The sequence below is a fragment of the Cyanistes caeruleus genome, chromosome 5 (genome assembly GCF_971803275.1).
Source record: "Cyanistes caeruleus chromosome 5, bCyaCae1.hap1.1, whole genome shotgun sequence".
Classification (NCBI taxonomy): Eukaryota; Metazoa; Chordata; class Aves; order Passeriformes; family Paridae; genus Cyanistes; species Cyanistes caeruleus.
Genome location: NC_141705.1, coordinates 61,333,000 through 61,349,652, shown reverse-complemented (window position 1 = coordinate 61,349,652; position 16,653 = coordinate 61,333,000). Strand labels below are relative to the sequence as shown.

General features: G+C 38.2%; 1 long non-coding RNA gene across 1 annotated transcript; it reads right to left on the bottom strand.

Moving 5' to 3' along the window:
- Positions 1 to 9,790: 9,790 nt before the first annotated feature.
- LOC147653180 (uncharacterized) lies at positions 9,791 to 16,653 on the bottom strand. Its single transcript, XR_015286971.1, has 3 exons — positions 16,494 to 16,653; positions 15,550 to 15,686; positions 9,791 to 10,965 (listed from the first exon to the last, which is right to left on the bottom strand). It is a non-coding gene; the product is annotated as an uncharacterized LOC147653180 (long non-coding RNA).

Below are 16,653 nucleotides of genomic sequence, written 5' to 3'. Positions count from 1 at the left end.
TCCCAGGAATAAATCTCTTGGCACATTATGCCCTAAAAGAGAAAGAGGGATGGGGACTTAGAGCTCTCTGAGTACCTCACTTTTCTGGAAAAACACCTCAAAAGCTAATCTGAAAAGCAAGGTCACTGAGGCCATTTTGACCCTTGAAGAATACAGGCTGTCAGTACAATCACATCTAACTAAAAGCATCAAATATAGTTTATTCCAGAAAATGTAATTCCATTTCATAAAGTTTTAACTCCCAGCAATGCAAAATGGACAAGTAATTAACCTGTCGTTTTTAAAATTGAAAAATATGTACTAGGCAATTGCTTCATTTAATTTAAAACTACAATGTTGAAAAAAAAGAAAAGAAAGAAAATAATTACCCTTAAAAGTGTGAGGTTATGCATTGAACACCTGTTATCCATCCTGCCCCCCCCACAAAAAAAATGAACTCAACCAGAATTTTGTTTTATATTTAAGGCAGAGCAGTAGTAGTAGGTTCAGAAATTAGTACAAGAGTTTGTTCAAGACATGTGCAGAAAGTCTACAACAAGCAGAAAAACAATCATTTTCTCCAGCAACATCCCATGGGATACTTTCAAACAAATGTATTGATTCATCTTTTGTGAATTCTATAAGAAAATTAACAGTGACAGAAGCCTGAAAGAGTCCTACTTACCACTGATTTTTTTTCATCAAACCAAATGAAAGAAAGTAGAAATAATTGTACCTGCTGTTGTGTTGTTTCTTATCACAAAAGTCCAACAAGTAAAAAGAGGTTTCCTGTGAAACCACTATAATGTGAAAAAGAATAAGCTGCTGAGTGGACAGTGCCAACAAAAGCAGTTCGCTTGAAGAATGACAATGTCAGGAAACGATAATGAACATAAAATGTCTAGACTTAAATACAGCCTCATTAACATGGCATTTCTCAACATACTTAACTTAGAGAAAAAACTTGCTCATAGTATTAACCTTGGGTTATTTTTTCATGCAGAACAGTCACCAGGAAGTCCAAAGAGCCACAGTTCTCATAAGGAAAAATCCACCTTTTTTATTCTTACCCCTTGAAGCTCTGCTTCCTTTTTGGTTTAGATAAGCTGGCTAGAGATGGAGGTAACTACATGAGGAGTGTCATGGACGAACTTTCAAGCTGTTTATGCAGATCCTCAAGAAGAGATAACTTCTCAACTGGCTTTTATTGAGGCAGAACGCTTCTGTGTCAAACAGAGCATTATGGTACTGAACAGTTTCTGAGGTGCAGAGAAACTTCCTGAAAACCTGCCCATTTAACTACATGAAACGAATTCCCACTGCTGGAAAGAAGATAGATTGTTGATTTCTCCAGCGCTACAAAGAAGGTAAAACTTTACTACTCCTTGAATGAGTAAAAAATGCCAGTGCAGCAATTAATCTGCTGCCAGTCCTACTTTGTCCAAGAAGTCCTACTTTGTGCCCCTGAGTCAGGGGAGGTTTATGTTGGATATCCAGAAAAGGTTCTTCACCCAGAGGGTGGCTGGGCGCTGGAACAGGCTCCCCAGGGAAGTGCCACAGCACCAAGCCTGAAAGAGTTCAAGGATCATTTGGACAACACTCTTGGGCTCATGGTGTGACTCTTAGGGTGTCCTGTGTAGGGCCAGGGGTTGGACTTCATCACTATGGGTTCCTCCCAACTCAGGCTATCCTGTAATTCTAAAATAAGGAAAAAAAAATTCCTAATAATGTAAGTTTGGAACATACCAAATCCTGCAATTATCATTCTGAAAACACAAGGTTTTCATTTTCTGACATCAGTGGTACAGTTTCTTCTTAGAAAATGTTTGGTAGAGACCTGCAAGCTCAAGAGACTCAAGTTGCTCAAGTCAGGGAAACAGTTTCAATAACACCATGGATTCCTTCTCTGTCTCTTGTACACTGTGGATTGCAAGTGATTCTTTTGAATGGTCTCTTAATGCTCCTGTCTTTTAAAGTACAATTGACTCCACAGGGAAATTGAGAGGAGTTGATTAAAAAGTTCTATGTAAGCATCTGTTTTATAAGATTATTAAAAGCACTTTCACCTTTGAAGTTATTTTAAACACAGAAATATCTGGAGCTGGAAATTAAGCAGGATATTTTGGTATCCACCACGTTCTTTCTGCTGGCATTACCTGTGCAGTGGAAAAACAGTCATTATTTTATAACTTGCATGGAAAGGCAGTGTTACTCAAATGCAAGCCAACTCTGACTCAGCACTTACTCTCAACTAGACGTGAGGCCATGGCCAGCCCCAAAGTGCACTCTCAAAGTCTCTCAAATTCCTGCATGTACTCCTCAGATCTCATGAAAGGTCTCAAGCTGCACTGAGGCACTGAGTTTTCAGCCTAGACTGAAAAGCTTATTATTTCAAGAGGATTAATTTTGAATTAAGACCATGATTACTCCTTGGATAGTTTTCCTTTTCAGTATGCTGAGTTCCTGTTTGTGGATTAGCCTGATTATTTGATACTATTGTTGCTATGGACAGAACTGTTTAATTATTTTTATTAAGTCCTCATCTAAAAACCCTAGAGAATACTGCAATAAAGAAATGACACAATAATAGTAAATCCATATACTGTTGGGCGTATAAAATACAAGTCTGATTTATGTCAGAAGCATATTTCTAATACAAGCAATAATTCAATACTGAGCTTCTTTTTTTGTAGTTTCAGGGAAACGATTAAAAATGGGGTTAATTTATAAGGACAATTACCACACTTTGTGTATTTCAGTTGGTACAAGTTACATCTGACAGCTCACAAATGATCAGTTACATTCACTGATTCATTGCATGACATTTACAGTTTACTCTTTTCCCTTGCGAAAATTCAAGACTTCTGAAAAAAGAATCCCTATGTTTATTTATTGATAATTCATATGGAAATGGTAAGGTCTCATACAAGCTTCTGGACAAGGCTACAAGACATCTTGTAAAAGCCCACAGCTGTATAAACTTTGCACCCTTCATTCTCCTAAATTTCAACGAGTATCTCAATACTAGCACAACATATCTCCCATGTGAATAGGAACTTAGTTTCATGAATGTTAAGAAACTAAGAAACCAGAACTTGACAGAGACACACTACGTACAACATGACTCAGGTTAAACTGCATGAACATATTATACTTGGTCTTTGGGGAAAAAAAAAAAAAAAAAGACACTTTATATAGAGAAGGAAAGCCAGATTAGCAGAATGGTGCTAAACTGCCCACAGCCCAATCCTGGTTTACAGTTTCATGCTATTTGATGAAGACACTCTCAAATCATCCTAAAAACATCCTTTCCTGCAAGGAAAAGTTATCACAACCCTTTGACGAAAGGAGTCCTGAATCTGGTACCTATGTCACAGCAATTCTGTGATTTTTATTTTTTTTGAGGAGTTGGGAGAGGGAAAATTCATCAATATTAGTTATTTTGGGTTAGTTATGCTCCTTCTGGGACTTTTTACATCTAGTTGTCTCTTCAATATGGAAATCCACCCTGTAGGTGCTTAAAAAAGAAGTGGAGAGGTCTTTAATACCAAAAAAGGGCTCATCAAACCACTGCACATTAGTTTGGCTTGTGGCTAAACAGAAAGTCAAACACAGGCAGGGTGATGGTCTTGCCATTGATTCATTACCAAGGTAATAAAAAAACAATGCTTTCAATTCCCAACTCAGAGGGAAGTAGTTTTGAGAGGTTAAATCTAATGAGTGTCACTTTCAAAATAAATGTTTTGAAAACAAAAATTTACAGAAGAATTACAATATTTCTTTCTATCATGAAACATCAACGTAGACTGAAAAAAAGATGACTGCATCCCGGTTTTGGACATTTTGACCAATCAAGTCACTTCAAGGCTGCCCTCAAAATCTATCTTGTTTTAATATCATTTCTGCAGGCATCTCAGTACAAGGCTCTCTCTTCAGTGAGCTCAATTTTCAATTGGTAGGCAAATAATGATCTTAATTTCTGATCATTTCATGGTCAGTAGGAGGTATCACAATACAAATTAAAACAGCGGATTGATCTTAGGGGAAGAACGGTGGAATATTTCTCTGGAGTTCACGCGATGGTTTATTCAATGCTGGCACATCTGAAACTCAGAACCAAAGAAATTTCAACTGGGCACTGCTCAGACCCAGCTACAGATAGAGGGCTTTTTTTTTATCGTCCCCTTATGTGGATTCAACAGACACTTGTATCAGACTTGACTGACCATTACTTAGCCAGTTGAACACCCATGTATTTCCAGAGGTTTAGCTATGGCTTATATTAGCAGAATCTCTATGTCCACAGATTATAAGAATTCTGAATTTATATATTTGACTCCTGATAAATTACACCATACTCTAAATAAGAACCCTAGTTCCAGAAAAATAAATTAAAGGGAAAATTCTATATGGCAAATGAAAAGCTAGGATTTGCAGTTGATAATAGACATAAAATGCTTCCCTGAAGGGGAGATTGGATGGGACTCTAAGCAGCCTGGTCTTGTTAAAAAGTTGTCCTTGCCTGTGGACATGATTTTCTGAGCCTGAGAGAGTTTTCAGCCTGTCAGTGGCTGATCTATTCCCAAGGGAAAGTTTCTTGAGAACATGTTTCTCTCAAGGACTGATTTTTGTAAATAGGTTTTTAGTTCTCAAAACAATGTTGTACAGATATCTTGAGTGTGTTTCTCTTGTCCCACCAATGGGATGAGAGAGGTGTTGGTCCCTTTGCCAATCATGTTAAACCTGTATTGGAACACCTCATAAAAGGGGCTGAAAACCCCTAAAAAAAGTCTTCTTTGGATGAAACCTCTGCCTGCTGTGATTGAATCCACGTTCTTATTTCATGTCCACTAGTGACACTTCCTCATGGCAAAAGGAGTTAGAACAAGATGGTCTTTAAGGTCCCCTTCCAACCCCAACCATTCTGACTCTATGAAGCTGCAGTTGATACAGAACTCTAAAGACTGTGGGAAATAAACTGGAGTGAAAGGATCCAAAGGCAGCACTGACATCATAAATTGTCAAAACGTGGCACCTTCACTACATAAAAGCATTAATTGCCAAAGTGAAAAACTTTCTCTGTTGACAGGCGATTTCCTGAAGCACACATTAGCGTCTCATAAAGGCAGAGTCCTTTTCCAATCTCATTTTTTATCATCTTCCCTCTTACTAGAATTTTGCTGAATCACCAGGGATGTGGAGAGGCAGGAGTAAAACAGTCAAGAGAATATACTTGTCATATGTGCTCTTACCTTTCTTTTTTACCCTTGGACAACATTAATAAAAGAAAGTTTGTCATTGTTGCAATAACACAAGCACTGCAGAGAACTATCCAATGGTTCTACTTTGTCAAGTGGGATATACTGATATTCTGAAAGGCTGTCTGAACACAGATCTCCACATAATCTTTGATTATGCTGTCCATTCCATACAGACCACTAAGACTCTTGGTTGTTAAAGCATAGAGAACCTTCAAAGACAAGGTTTCTTAACTAAAAATATTTAACTTATTTAGCTTATTGCGTGGTTTGATTTCTGCTGGTCACTCTTCATATCCTTAATCCCAAGATAAGCCATTAAAATGCATGGTAAGTTCACATTTAAGCTATAAATGGTTAGATCTTGAGGTCTGTAACAAATTTTTATTCAGATTTTATTCAATAAGGTCACGTTAACGTTTGTGCACCAGAAAAAAATCTGAAACAAGAATTAAATAAACCAGAGGAATCCCTGTATAGAAACTTCTAGTTCATTGAAAACTGTTCTGATTTTTCACTTTTTTTTTTTTTTACTGGTCTCAAACAAAAATAAGTGTGGATTATAATGAGAGTCCATACAACCTTTACAAAGGCTGCCTGTGTTAGTTAAAGCACAGCATGTGCTTTTTAAATCATCTACAGCAATACAACCTGTGAAGGAATAAATACTTAGGAGAGCCTGTTAGAAAGTGAATGTGAACCTGAGGAAAAGGATGTATCAGCTATCAAAGTTTCAGCAACATCAGGAACCTGCCTGGTTCTATCTGTGAGCATGTTTAAGCCTGCACTCACATTAACAACATAACTGGGGAAGGAAGTTTAGTTCCACCAACAACTTACTGCACTGGGAAGCTGGTAGGTTCCTATCCCGGAATCTGATTTTTTTTCTCTGGCATATGTAGGTGCTAAAAATGGCTTGATTGCTTTGTGCCATGCTAGGTTTGTGCACTGACGTCCCTCAGCATTGACCAACAAGGAGGGGGAATTATGTGCACCCATAGAAGTTGCATTTGCATTCTACAAGGAAACATTGACATTTGCTGATTATGAGGGCTTATGCACTGAGGAGTAATAAAAAAACACATAAAGAATGCAGTTGGATCACGTTTAAAGGAGTTTAGTTGGAGCAGAGACATCCAACTTAAATTGTTTATTCAGAAAAGCTGTCAGGAAATAAAACATTTAACTGAATGCACTGTTAGCATATACCTTTTAACCAGCTCCAGCTGACAGCAGTTATAGAGTACCAGGGGTATGTTTGTTGCCATTGTTTATTCCTCTAAGGGAACCAGTAAGCTCAGAATGTATCCTGTCCCTGTCTTGTCTCCTTTTATGCTCCAGAAAACCAGAGTGAACTTTCTTGAAATATATTTTTCAGCTTTGGGCATTTGGGTAGCAACATGGAATATGACCTCCAATAAGACATTTTTCCTCCAAATATCTTTCCCAGGCCATTCTGCTGTAGCTCATTTGTTTCCTGAAAGATTCACTGTCTGCAGCATTCCAGGAAGAGTCACATGGATATTAGGAAAATCTTTCCAAGATTAAACATTGAAAGTCACAGGGAAAATTTGACTGTATTTTTTGAGGGGCAGAGGAAGATGAAGGATGCACTGTTTTTCCTTCTGTCTAAAGTCTCATTGGTGTGCCAGCAACTTAAATATCACCCAGGAGTGAAAGAAGGAGGAAGGCGGGCTCTGTAAGCCCCAGTTTTCTATTATTTAGTATGCTCTCCCATCAAAAAGAGAAGTTATTTAAGGATAATTCACAGCTGCTTAGGAAGAATAAAAATAGGTTATATTTTCAAAACTCAGATCCATGATTTACATACTGCAAGAGCTAAAATGCACAAAAATTCAGAAACCTTTCTGACGATCTTGCCCCAAGAAAGTATTGTCGTTATATAATATGAACTCCTACAAATACTAGTATCAGTTCAGTTGATAGCTGCCTGAAAGTTGCAGGTAGTGGATGTATATTTATGGCCCAGAACGAAGTAGGTAGAAAAATCAAACCATTCTCAGTAGTCCTAGATATAAACAATGAACGAGCTGTACTAATTAGCCATCACTTACAAATGCAAATCAGGTTAATTAAAAATAAACTCTACTACATTACAGCACTGAAGACATTCCTCTCCCTTATTCAAGCACAGATGAATGGATACAGCAAATTTGATCTATATGTGTTCACTGGGTTAATTAAAAGTTAGGCATGCATCTGCAGAACCAGACAGAATTTTTTATTTCTACAACGGCTGTTGGCAACTTGGGATTAAGAAAAAAATGAAGGAAAAAACTATCTGATATCTGCCAAAGTTGAAAGGTTCTTTACACCAGGAAATCTAAAACACTGCTGACATGAGAAATGTTGACTCTGAAGCAAAGCCTTCCACACCCTGCCCTCTGCATTGCCTTTTTTTTCCTATGGAGGCTGCTTCGTCTATGGTACGAACAAGCCTGAAGGCATGAACTCATTCTGAATTAGTTTATTGTCAGCCTCTTGTTTAGAAATGTCAGCAGCACTAAAAGCAAAATGACTAAGTAAATCTCTGTCTAATTCTTAAGATGATCTCATTGGCAGAGGCTTTAAATACATCTTCGGAAGTACTGGATTATCTCTCACCTTTCCTGGAATATTCTTTGAAGAGATCACAAATTATGCATTCCCTAATGTGGTACATAATCTCTTCGTATGGGAGCCGTGTGTCAGGAGAAAATGTTAAGCAGATCTCCTCTGTGTGAGGAAGTCAATAAACTACCTCATTCATCAAGAATTCAAGCATAGCCAAGTCTTAACATGCCTCACAGAGGCAGCAATATTATTGTACTTTATATTCCTCCTCCTTCCCCCTTCAGTGGCATGAAATAGTAATTTAGATACAAGAAAACACAATGTTGTATGAGAAAATTTTTTCAAGAATGCGTCCTCCACAACACTTCTGATAAACAAATGGTTGTGCTCCCACACTGGAGGCCTCCAAGGCAGCACCAAGCAGGATAATGAAATATCTGAACATTGCAGGACAAAGAGGCTGAAGATGGGAGGACAAACAGTCCTACTGCCCAGAAACCCCTCAGTCACCTTCAGTCCAAGGAACTCAATGCAACACCAAAATGGCAACATTCACACCTAGAAATGGACAAGATCAGTTCTGCTGGATTTCTGCCATCACAATGTGAAGGGACATTCAAAGTACATGAGAACTGCAGGAGGTGAATCTGGTGCAAGAGCAAGAAGCTGGCACTTGTCAACTCCATGCCAATCTTAGTTATTCCAGTGAACCATGAAATATAGATGATGAGGCCTCTCTCCCAACAAAGCTAAGAAGTCTATGCTGGCTTATTCATAAAGCTGAGATAATCAAGCAATAATTAAACTTATATTTCAGCCTCTACTTTTCCTGTAAAACCTGCTGGGTATTTTAACATACCCCAGAATGAAAAAAAAAAACCAAAGAAAAAAACAGTGAAAAATATGCTTCTTTAAAGTTGCACTCTTCACTTAAGAGAAAACAGTTGGGATGTATAAAACTAATTCTAAGTACAATCACAAGTATAAAAGAAGAGTAAACTTTAATTAAATCACTGTTACAGTTTTCAATAATGATTTATTAGCAATCAGTTCCAACTGACTGTAATTCGAAATCTTTCAATGCTGAATTTAGGATGAGGAAACATAAAATCTATTTGATTCCAAGGGAAAGAAGATATTTTTAAACAAAACCATAGTTGCAGAATACCCTGCACAGCCACAAGATGAATCTTTCTGAAAGAAAATAATAATAAAAAGGCATGTATAAAAAATAAAATCTAAATACAAATACCTTAATTACGAGTACACTGCAATTGTGTATTTATCATTAGCAACCTAAGGTTGTCAGTCTAAAGCTTATTAACCTCAATAAAAAATAGTATGTGTTTTTCCAGCACCTCTTTTGAGGAAGAGTCAAACTTTCAGCATTTCAGATTTATTATATTTGGACAACAGATCAGATCACAACTCCAGGTAAAATCTTTCCTCATCAGAAAGCACCTGACATTCCAAATCAACTTTGTCTCAGATTACAGCAACTCAGCATTCAATGCTGAATTTTGAGTTGAACAGAACTCATTACTTTAATGTCAAAACAAAATCACCCAGCTGGCTTCCCACTTACAAACAAATGAGTGAGGCTGAAACTGTGCTGAAATTTCACTGTCAGTGTATTTTGGTATTAACAGACATCTCTTGTTGAAGACATTCTGACTTCCCTCCTCACTCTCTAGATTTTATGTCAGAAGAAGAAATATGCCACTGATGTAGTAAGATAAGTAAACGCAACTTTGTTTTGAAGAGAGTGAATGCACCTAAAATTAGTGTGAAAAGCCTTATTTTTCTTCACATCAAGTGTACTTCTAAAAGACAGAGAAGCTGCAGGGACATATATTGTCTAGCCACCCTACCTGCAAAATCTATAAAGAAGCAAGTGTTGCAATACTTTTCAGGTGACAGAATTATAAATATGTGAGAAGTGAGTTATTCTGCCATGCTTTGCTGTAAACTGATTCTTATTTACCTTTTGATATGAAATCATTTGGAACTGAAAGATGGAAGAGTTTCACTCAGCTTGGCTATGGTGCACTAGCTGAGATCTGATTATGAGTAGGAGAAAACTAGAGAGGAATTATATAGGAATATGTTCTCCTCCTCCATCTTTTGGACATCTGAACACATTTTAACTCTTGAATAAAAATTTTATTCTGCTTTTATTATACTTAAATGCTTACTTGCAGTGCTGTGCTGAGCAGTTTCATTTGAATATTCCACAAATGGTGTTACCTCTCAAAGTATCAGCAAGGATTTTGCTATTATTAAGACACTAGAAAAGGGTTCAGTATCATTTCAGCCAGCTGGTTGGGAAAAGCAAAGGGAAGTTTATTTTTAACTTCTCCCATTACTGTCTTTTTCCCAGATGATTTGATCTTACTGAAATGTCGAGTTTTGCATGAGTCTTGAGTCTTCAAAAAGACAAGAGCAGTTGTTTGTTGTTGTAAAGTTTCTTTATTGCATGAATACATCAGTCTTGAAGGCAAAGGGTTCAGAGTATTAAAGTCCATGCTAAAAAGCTTTCTGGCATAAAGCCCCAATGTTCTGAGCAGCAGCATTTGCAGCAGCAGCAGCTGCTTCTTGTTTTTTCTGTTGTTGTCCTTATTCTTTCTGTTGTTGGCCTGTTGTTTTCACCCCAATACAGGGGGATTTTATTCATAAATCATCCAATCAGCTAAAAACACGATTCTAAAATATTCTTTCTGCTCCAATCTAAGCTTAATTCTAATGTGCGAAAGTAGTGTCAGTTCTTACCCAAGATCTACGTATAGAGTACTATCTGTTTATGTAAATAGCTCTGTCTGTTCCATATAGAAATGCAAGCAATGTTTTACTATGTTTTCATTGTGTGTGGAGCTAAGATAAGTTTGTAAAAGGTAACACTTCTGAACTTTAAACTAGGCTTTAGGGCTTTTTACTAGCTAACACATTCTCTTAAGGTGCTAAAGATACATTTCTACTTACTCAAAGCTAAAACATACACTCTTACTTCATGTCCGTGGCTTAATACATTTTAGTTTCTCTAAAGGTTCCAATTTAGTCCCTGCATTTCTTTGTCTCTCTGAGGGACTCTGAGAGGCTTCTATTTCAGGTATTCCAACGCTGAAGGCCTGGAGCTGTCCCCCTAAATCTTCTCCTGCTGGAGACAATGCCATAAGGTCAAATGAGAATCAGTCATGGGAAAAATCTTTGTTCCACTCAACTCCCTCTCTGCAACACACCAGACCCACCTCAGCTCTGCTCCAGCACTTGATGGAAAGAGTGGGCTGTGCTTTCAGAGGGCAGAATAGCAAAAAATTCCTCTTAAAGAGCCACTGCTGGAATGGAGAAGACAGACATACAAGCAGCACTGCCCTCCTCTGAAAAGGAAGTGGTCCAGGAAAAGGCAGAGAACAAATAGGCAGTGAAAATCAGGGACAAGAATTGGATATCTGTAACACCAGCTGTACCTGTGTAGCAGGAAAGCTCTTCCTAGAGCAGGGGTTAAAAATCACTTGAACAATACCCTATCTTCAAAGCTAACAGTGCTGGATGGAGGAGGGCATGCCATGCTGCTTTTGGTGCTGAATAATGCTGAAACCTGCCTGACTCATCAATCCCAAAGTTAAATATCCTGGCAGTGAGATGAACACGTGGCAGACCTCATAAAGGGACAGACAAGTGACACTTCCAGTAACTTATCTAAAGATGCTAAGCTGACACTGCTGGCCGAGAAATATATGATTGACAGACAATCACTTTATATTGCCACTATATATATATACACACATATACACATACATACATGTACACACATAAAAATATGTAATAGTGATATATTATATCTATATATCTATATATCTCACTATAAAAGCCCAGTCCCACCTTTTAACAGGAAGGTTTCCTAACAAGCCCCTCCTCAGGGTGTATGTGGAGATTGCTCCCTTGAGGAGCACCCCTCAAGGTTACTCCTTGTGGCTGAGTGAAAGAGATTGCCATGAGTGAGTAACATCAATCTCTTCTTAATAACTGGTTTTCTAGCTTTAATGCAATTGCTTCAATATAATTGCTTTAATATAATTGCTTCAATATTGATTCAAAAATGGTGCACTATACTTCTAGTTATAGCTACCTATACTGTCTGGTAAATAATTCTGATTAAGATCTTCTAGTCTAATCATTATCATAATAAATAATTTATTGTCATATAAATTTGGTTTGCCACCCTTAATCCTGCTGGATAAGGGCTCAATTACACTTGCATAATCCTTTGGACATAAATAATTTAGAAAATCTGGGGCCAAGATTGGCTCCAACTACACGTAGGCTCCTCCCTGAGAAGGAGTTTAGAAAGCAAGGGGGTATTTTCCACACCTCGTGCTACAAGAGAATTGTGTGAAGCCAGACAAACATGAAAATCCTGAATCTGCTTGGAGTTAAGGATTCTAAATTCAGACTTTACAAAACTCTAGACTTTGTTCTTGCTTGAAACATTTGGAAATACACTGGAATATATGAAAGAGAGAAATACCTTTAAAATGACATAATCTTTTTTTTCCCCCAATAGAAAGAAATCTCAGGAAAGAGGAACAGCCCTGTGGGGCTCTCTACTGCTCTCTCTCTATTACTTATATCCACTTCTGTTTAAAAATTTGAGAAGAGTGTGACAAAGAACTGGCAGCAGTTATTCTGTTTTAAAACAGCAGTATACAATTTCAGTACACTAAAGATTCTGACAGATTTTTAAACATACATTTATTTCTTAAAGTATTTCGTTGCCAGGCAAGTTTTCTTCAACTCTAATTGGGACCTCAGAAACAGTTACACAGTCTTTATGAATGTTTTAAAGAGAAGAGAAATTCCAGGAAAGGTAAAATAATTAGGTCCTTGGTGTGAAATTACCTGCTAGATTGCAGGCATGAAAAAAAAGCAAAAAGTAAAAGTTCTAGACAAAATTAATTGTCTCATATGCAGGATATACTCTCCATGGCACCAGGTGACAGAAAACCTAAAGCTAGTGAGAGCCAAGACTATAATGATCATAACTGTTAATGCCATGTCCATGAAACAGAAAGCAGAGAAATCACTGCCTTAAAAACAGCTCCCTCTAAGTAGGAATAATCAATACCCAACTACATGTCAATTATCTGCTTAATTGTCCTATATGTCACTATATACACCCTTTAAAGGGCTGCAAACAAAATTTTGCCAGTTGTTTTCCTCAGCAAACAGATACAGTCATGATAATTTCCTCATTATCACTGCTTTGTAAATCTAATTGTAAAATTTTCTCTAAGGTGACTGCTTCTCAATTTTTCTGTCCTCCATGGTTAAAAGAAAAGTCTTCATTACTTATACTTGATAACTAAATAAGCATCTACACCCTACTATCTGTTAAGTACAACACCACATATTGATCCATACATGAATTAAATGAACGTTGCTTTGTTTGCACAGATAATCACAATGGAGAACTCTTATGAGAAAAGCAGAAAATATTTTTTAAAGCTATGAGAAAAACAGTTAAAAGTGGCCCCTCAGGAGACATTGCAGCCTCAGAGAAAATTTTTTCATTTCTAAACTGAATAGAATTCTTTCACAGACCTCTGCACAGGTTTCATGAATTTTTAGCTGTGTAGTTTCAGGATATTCTGAGCACAGAGCATGGAGAGCAAACAAAACAAAGGCTGCACCAACATGTCCAATACATTTCATGGAGGCTACCTTACAGATGCCACTTGTGGAATTCAGTGCACAGACCACATTTAACATGCACTTCTATTTTCCCAACATGCCTGTAATTCCACCTAAAAAAACTTGGCCATCATAAATTTCTGTGTTTGGTTTGCATCTCTGGAACTGAGGCTGCTCTGTCCTCCACCCCACATCTTGATGTGACAGTCAGTTTGTGTCCATTAGTGTCAGACACACTCTAAAGACCCACACTCCCACAGAGAGTCATGCACTTTAGGCACACAGAGTTCATTGCACATACACGATCAAATTGGTTTAACTGGTATCTGGCTGGCTAATCATGGCACAGTGTCAAAAGGAGACAATAACTGACAAATACTAACTGTAAAATGCCATGACTTGTCATTAAAAACCTGGTGGCATTAAGAGACTGTTTCATTCCCATGCAAAATCATGGTGTTATACAGAGTTCTCAGAACCCAGGGCACATGAGGAATCTTCTCATTCTCTGGTGAATTCTGGTGACATATGACTAAAAGCCTTTTCAGAACCTTGGCAGTGTCACATATCAACTGATCTTAGTTAACTGCAGATGTTAAAGCATTTCTGTTCTTTTCTGCAGCCTCAAATTCCTCAACAAGGGACCCATAATCTTCAGTATATATGAGTTCCTTAGAACAAAATAAAGACTGCTTCCAGATCAGCTGGGTTTTACAGTCATTTTAAGGGAGAAATAGGTAGCACCATTCTGTTGAATTTACCATCAAACTACAAATTAATTTTTATCAAATTGTCCAACAGTGATTTGAAACACAAGAATCCCAACTTAGGCAAGGATGCCTAACTTGTATGATAAGTGTTGTCTAACTACAGTAAATTACTTGTGCTTTTTCAGGCTTGATTCATGGCCTGGGAACAACAATAATCAACAGTCAGTTGGAGAAACTTTCCATGCATTGCTGCAGTGTGCACTAGAATACAAACTGTGCTCCAGCTTTGGCAAAAAGAAAACCAACATAAAACCTTAAGTATTTATTTTAGGTCCCATATTTGTCAGGTCACTAGAGCTTTATAATATAGTCTATTAAATCATACCGTGATTTAATAGACTATATATGAAAGAAAAGGCACTACTACACAGAAGTAAGCACTTACTAAATTCTAGTGCCTGAACAAACATTTTAAGTTTTATATTTGATATGTCATGTGTACTCACCCGAGGCTATAAGTCCAGAAAAATGTGAAAAAACAACACAAGAGTGTTCAAAGTCCACACATCTTGTGGTATCATTAATTTAATAACCAGGCTTACAAGGAAATGAAATCTGAGGATCACTATTGCCTGAAGAGACAGATAGAGCTATTTAATTCCCACACACCCTGATTTGGCTTGTGACCAAGAGGCATCAAGAAGGTGGCAGTAAGGTAACCTTGTCCTCTATAGTGCTTGGTGAGCCGTATTTAAAGCTACAGAACAAGTGGTTACAAACAGCAGGAAAGAAACCCATGCAACACTATGACTGAGAAAAATCTCATCCCAATGTTAACTTTTCCTTGCCTTACTTGATATAAAAATGCTATCACACTCTCACACTCAAAGAAAAAATTGTTTGTCCAGGCAACATCCACAATAAGTGCTCCCATCAGCTCTAGAGCATGAAATCAGTTTGGGAAAGAGTTATAAATCTATATTTTTAAGCATTTTTTTAATACTTAAGAGTAGTTTCCTTTGCCATTTTGTAGCTAATATTTGGTGGGTAAACCAAATAGGCTTACCTAAACCAAATAGGTGGGTTCACCTCCTGATGTAGCATATTTGTAGGAAAAGAGCCCATGGAGCCCAGAAGAACAAACTAACAGGTTTTGCTGCCAGAGCCAGCAGGGCAGAATTCCAGCAGTGCAGGGAATTTCAATACCACTGGGTTTGTAGGAAAAAGCAACTACCCACCAGTACATATCCTGGAATCTGTCACAGGCATCTTACTCTCTATTGGTCTTTCTTCTTCTGTAAGCAGATTTTTAAAACAGAAAGAGAATGAAAGGTACTCACTTTTACATGCTGTTAGGTTACAAAATAAAGGAGTCAGAAGTTGCGAAGTTCATGAGTTTTCCTCACAGTGTTGCCATCCATGGCTGTGCTACACAAGCAGGTTGGATGAAATCCTCCTTGGAAATATCAGTTCCCTGCTGAAATGGTCCATGCTCAGAGGCCATGGGGAAGGCACAATCCCCTCAGATGCGCCCCTACCCTGACCCTGTCTTGGCTCAGAGGGGAAGCCACCTGTGTCTTCTGTCCAAACACTCACCACATCAGTAGTGGGAAAACCCTGTGCCACAAGTTTCCCTTGAGAAAGGTGATTTTTTTTTTTATTTTATTTTTTTTAAATTTTTTTTCTTCTTTTTTTAGATAGATCTCCCCTTTCTGCCCAGCTCATCCTGTCAAGATGGAGCCTTTAGTTCATGGAGGGTTTGCCTCACCTCACTGATAAATGGCAGCTTCCTCAGGAGGAAAATCACCATCACAACACAGACCCCCCCCAAAAGCTCCTTAGGGAGGAGGTCTCATGTCCGTCATGGCCTCAGAGACTCTCACTGTGTGTCCCCAGGGCTCCTGCAGCCTCTCCATGGGGCTCTGACACCATTCAGAAGAGCTGCCTTCCTCAAATACACTCTCTAGAGCTTCCCAAAGGTTCCCCTTCTCTCCCCACATCTTCCTGAGGGTTCTCCTGTGCCTGCAGTGAGACAGCCCAAGGAACCTTGGCAGGAGGGTCACAGACAGCTGTGCTAGTCTGCAGGGTGTCTCACTGTGGACAGTAACATAGAGCTCTGGAAAACCCTCACTGGAAAACACAGTCCAACTTTGCAGAAGGTGGTTCTTGGAGTGGGATGGCAGTGAAGAGGAAGCTGAGATGTTTGCTCTTGCTGGGAGCTTTTTTTTTCCTCCCAATATATCTGTCTCCCTTTCAAACTACAAATTAAATTAGCAAGACTGACCAAAACACAGCAGTTTTCTGGATGTTAACAGCATTACCGCCTGCCCATGATGAGGTATGTCTCTGTGAGGAATTGAGGGAACCACTTGAATTCATTATTTTTCTCCATGCTGTTGCTTCCTCTGGCCCCAGACCCAAGGAGCCCTGTTGTGCTTGCCATC